Below are 5,664 nucleotides of genomic sequence, written 5' to 3' on the forward strand. Positions count from 1 at the left end.
TACCGTCCCAAAGTTAAGACGAAACAACTCTAAATGACCGTTGAAAAAATCGTGAAACATAGGCATAAGATCATCTTTAATAATATGCCAACATTTTGTTGGGGAACGTAGCAGAATTTTTAAAATTTTCTACACATCACCAAGATCAATCTATGGAGTCATATAGCAACGAGGGAGAGGGGAGTGCATCTACATACCCTTGTAGATCGCGTGCGGAAACGTTCAAGAGAACGGGGTTGATGGAGTTGTACTCGTCGTGATCCAAATCACCGATGACCGAGCGCCGAACGGACGACACCTCCGCGTTCAACACACGTACGGTTGGGAGACACGTCTCCTCCTTCTTGATCCAACATGGGGAGATGAGAGGTTGATGGAGATCCAGCAGCACGACGGCGTGGTGGTGGAAGCAGCGGGATCTCGGCAGGGTTTCGCCAAGCACCAACGAGAGGGAGAGGTGTCACGGGGGAGGGGGGAGAGGGAGGCGCCAGGGACTTGGGTGCGGCTGCCCTCCCTCCCTTCCACTATATATAGGGGCCAGGGGGCGCCAGCCCCTCTAAATCCCATCTAGATGGGGGGGGGCCAAGGGGGTGGCTTGGCCCCCAAGCCAAGTGGAGGCACCCCCCACCCCTAGGGTTTCTAACCCTAGGCGCGGGAGGAGGCCCAAGGGGGGCGCACCAGCCCAACAGGGCTGGTTCCCTTCCCACTTCAGCCCATGGGGCCCTCCGGGATAGGTGGCCCCACCCGGTGGACCCCCGGGACCCTTCCGGTGGTCCCGATACAATACCGGTGACCCCCGAAACCTTTTCCGGTGGCCAAAACCGGTCTTCCTATATATAAATCTTTACCTCCGGACCATTCCGGAACTCCTCGTGACGTCCGGGATCTCATCCGGGACTCCGAACAACTTTCGTGTTACCGCATACTAATATCTCTACAACCCTAGCATCACCGAACCTTAAGTGTGTAGACCCTACGGGTTCGGGAACCATGCAGACATGACCGAGACAACTCTCCGGCCAATAGCCAACAGCGGGATCTGGATACCCATGTTGGCTCCCACATATTCCACGATGATCTCACCGGATGAACCACGATGTCGAGGATTCAATCAATCCTGTATTCAATTCCCTTTGTCAATCGGTACGTTACTTGCCCGAGATTCGATTGTCGGTATCCCAATACCTCATTCAATCTCGTTACCGGCAAGTCACTTTACTCATTCCGTAACACATCATCCCGTGACCAACCCTTAGTCACATTGAGCTCATTACGACGATGTTTTACCGAGTGGGCCCAGAGATACCTCTCCATCATGCAGAGTGACAAATCCCTGTCTCGATTCGTGCCAACCTAACAGACACTTTCGGAGATACCCGTAGTGCACCTTTATAGTCACCCAGTTACGTTGTGACATTTGGCACACCCAAAGTATTCCTACAGTATCCGGGAATTGCATAATATCATGGTCTAAGGAAAAGATACTTGACATTAGAAAAGCTCTAGCAGACGAACTACACAATCTTGTGCTATGCTTGAGATTGGGTCTTGTCCATCGCATCATTCTTCTAATGATGTGATCCCGTGATCAATGACATCTAATGTCCATAGTCAGGAAACCATGACTATCTGTTGATCAACGAGTTAGTCAACTAGAGGCTCACTAGGGACATGTTGTGGTCTATATATTCACACATGTATTATGATTTCCGGATAACACAATTATAGCATGAACAATAGACAATTATCATGAACAAGGAAATATAATAATAACCATTTTATTATTGCCTCTAGGGCATATTTTGAACAGTCTCCCACTTGCACCAGAGTCAATAATCTAGTTACATTGTGATGAATCAAACACCCATAGAGTTCTGGTGTTGATCATGTTTTGCTCGAGGAAGAGGTTTAGTCAACGGATCTGCGACATTCAGGTCCGTATGCACTTTGCAAATATCTATGTCTCCATTTTGAACATTTTCACGAATGGAGTTGAAGTGACGCTTGATATGCCTGGTCTTCCTGTGAAACCTGGGCTCCTTGGCAAGGGCAATAGCTCCAGTGTTGTCACAGAAGAGAGTCATCGGGCCCGACGCATTGGGAATAACTCCTAGATCGGTAATGAACTCCTTCACCCAGATTGCTTCTTGTGCTGCCTCCGAGGCTGCCATGTACTTCGCTTCGCATGTAGATCCCGCCATGACGCTTTGCTTGCAACTGCACCAGCTGACTGCCCCACCATTCAAAATATACACGTATCCGGTTTGTGACTTAGAGTCATCCAGATCTGTGTTGAAGCTAGCATCGACGTAACCCTTTACGACGAGCTCTTCGTCACCTCCATAGACGAGAAACATATCCTTAGTCCTTTTCAGGTACTTCAGGATATTCTTGACCACTGTCCAGTGTTCCATGCCTGGATTACTTTGGTACCTTCCTACCAAACTTACGGCAAGGTTTACATCAGGTCTGGTACACAGCATGACATACATGATAGACCCTATGGCCGAGGCATAGGGGACGACACTCATCTTTTCTCTATCTTCTGCCATGGTCGGGCATTGAGCTGTGCTCAATCTCATACCTTGCAATATAGGCAAGAACCCCTTCTTGGACTGATCCATATTGAACTTCTTCAATATCTTGTCAAGGTATGTACTTTGTGAAAGACCAATGAGGCGTCTCGATGTATCTCTATAGATCTTGATGCCTAATATATAAGCAGCTTCTCCAAGGTCCTTCATTGAAAAACACTTGTTCAAGTAGGCCTTTATGCTTTCCAAGAATTCTATATCATTTCCCATCAATAGTATGTCATCCACATACAATATGAGAGATGCTACAGAGCTCCCACTCACTTTCTTGTAAACGCAAACTTCTCCATAAGTCTGCGTAAACCCAAACGCTTTGATCATCTCATCAAAATGAATGTTCCAACTCCGAGATGCTTGCACCAGCCCATAGATTGATCGTTGGAGCTTGCACACCTTGTCAGCATTCTTAGGATCGACAAAACCTTCTGGCTGCATCATATACAATTCTTCCTTAAGGAAACCATTAAGGAATGTTGTTTTGACATCCATTTGCCATATCTCATAATCATAGAATGCGGCAATTGCTAACATGATTCGGACGGACTTCAGCTTCACTACGGGTGAGAAAGTCTCATCGTAGTCAACCCCTTGAACTTGTCGATAACCCTTAGCGACAAGCCGAGCTTTATAGATGGTCACATTACCATCCGCGTCTATCTTCTTCTTAAAGATCCATTTATTTTCTATGGCTCGCCGATCATCGGGCAAGTCAGTCAAAGTCCATACTTCGTTTTCATACATGGATCCTATCTCAGATTTCATGGCTTCCAGCCATTTGTCGGAATCTGGGCCCACCATCGCTTCTTCATAGTTCGAAGGTTCACCATTGTCTAACTACATGATTTCCAGGATAGGGTTGCCGTACCACTCTGGTGCGGAACGCGTCCTTGTGGACCTTCGAAGTTCAGTAGCAACTTGATTTGAAGTTTCATGATCATCATCATTAAGTTCCTCCCTAGTCGGTGCAGACACCTCAGGAACAATTTCTTGAGCTGCGCCACTCTCCGGTTCAAGAGGCAATACTTCATCAAGTTCTACTTTCCTCCCACTTACTTCTTTCAAGAGAAACTCTTTCTCTAGAAAGGATCCATTCTTGGCAACAAAGGTCTTGCCTTCGGATCTAAGATAGAAGGTATACCCAATAGTTTATTTAGGGTATCCTATGAAGACGCATTTTTCCGATTTGGGTTCGAGCTTTTCAGGTTGAAGTTTCTTGACATAAGCATCGCATCCCCAAACTTTCAGAAACGACAGCTTAGGTTTCTTTCCAAACCACAATTCATACGGTGTCGTCTCAACGGATTTCGACGGAGCCCTATTTAAAGTGAAAGCGGCAGTTTCTATAGCATAACCCCAAAATGATAGCGGTAGATCGGTAAGAGACATCATAGATCGTACCATATCCAATAGGGTGCGATTACGACGTTCGGACACACCATTACGCTGTGGTGTTCCAGGCGGCGTGAGTTGTGAAACTATTCCACATTTCCTTAAGTGCGTGCCAAATTTGTGACTCAAATATTCTCCCCCACGATCTGATCGTAAGAACTTAATTTTCCTATCACGTTGATTCTCAACCTCACTCTAAAATTTCTTGAACTTTTCAAAGGTCTCAGACTTGTGTTTCATTAAGTAGACATACCCATATCTACTTAAGTCATCAGTGATGGTGAGGACATAACGATAGCCACCGCGAGCCTCAACGCTCATTGGACCGCACACATCAGTATGTATGATTTCCAATAAGTTGGTTGCTCGCTCCATTGTTCCGGAGAACGGAGTCTTGGTCATTTTACCCATGAGGCATGGTTCGCACGTGTCAAATGATTCATAATCAAGAGACTCCAAAAGTCCATCTGCATGGAGTTTCTTTATGCGTTTGACACCAATGTGACCAAGGCGGCAGTGCCACAAGTATGTGGGACTATCATTATCAACCTTACATCTTTTGGCATTCACACTATGAATGTGTGTAACATCACGTTCGAGATTAAATAAGAATAAATCATTGACCAACGGGGCATGACCATAAAACATGTCTCTCATATAAATAGAACAACCATTATTCTCATATTTAAATGAGTAGCCATCTCGCATTAAACGATATCCAGATACAATGTTCATGCTCAAAGCTGGTACTAAATAACAATTATTGAGGTTTAAAACTAATCCCGTAGGTAAATGCAGAGGTAGCGTGCCGATGGCGATCACATCGACCTTGGAACCATTCCCGACGCGCATCGTCACCTCGTCCTTCGCCAGTCTCCGTTTATTCCGCAGTTCCTGTTTTGAGTTACAAATATGAGCAACTGCACTGGTATCAAATACCCAGGAGCTACTACGAGCGCTGGTAAGGTACACATCAATAGCATGTATATCACATATACCTTTGGTATTGCCGGCCTTCTTTTCCGCTAAGTGTTGGGTAACGTAGCAGAAATTCAAAATTTTCCTACGTGTCACCAAGATCTATCTATGGAGAGACCAGCAACGAGGGGAAGGAGAGTGCATCTACATACCCTTGTAGATCGCTAAGCGGAAGCGTTCAAGAGAACGGGGTTGATGGAGTCGTACTCGTCGTGATCCAAATCACCGGAGATCCTAGTGCCGAACGGACGGCACCTCCGCGTTCAACAAACGTACAGCCCGACGATGTCTCCCACGCCTTGATCCAGCAGGAGAGAGGGAGAGGTTGAGGAAGACTCCATCCAGCAGCAGCACAACGGCGTGGTGGTGGTGGAGGAGCGTGGCAATCCTGCAGGGCTTCGCCAAGCACCACGGGAGAGGAGAAGTACTTGGGAGAAGGGGAGGGCTGCACCAGAACATTGGTATGGCTGCCCTCCCACCCCCCACATATATATAGAGGCAAGGGAGAGAGGGGGGGGCACAGCCTTGGCCCTTCCTCCAAGGAAGGGTGCGGCCAGGGAGGAGTCCCTCCTCCCCAAGGCACCTAGGAGGTGCCTTCCCCTTTTAGGACTCTTCCTTTCCTTATCTCTTGGCGCATGGGCCTCTTGGGGCTGGTGCCCTTGGACCATATAGGCCAAGGCGCACACCCCTACAGCCCATGTGC

Source organism: Triticum urartu, chromosome 4A, assembly GCF_056163025.1.
Source record: "Triticum urartu cultivar PI428250 chromosome 4A, HENAU_Tu73, whole genome shotgun sequence".
NCBI lineage: Eukaryota > Viridiplantae > Streptophyta > Magnoliopsida > Poales > Poaceae > Triticum > Triticum urartu.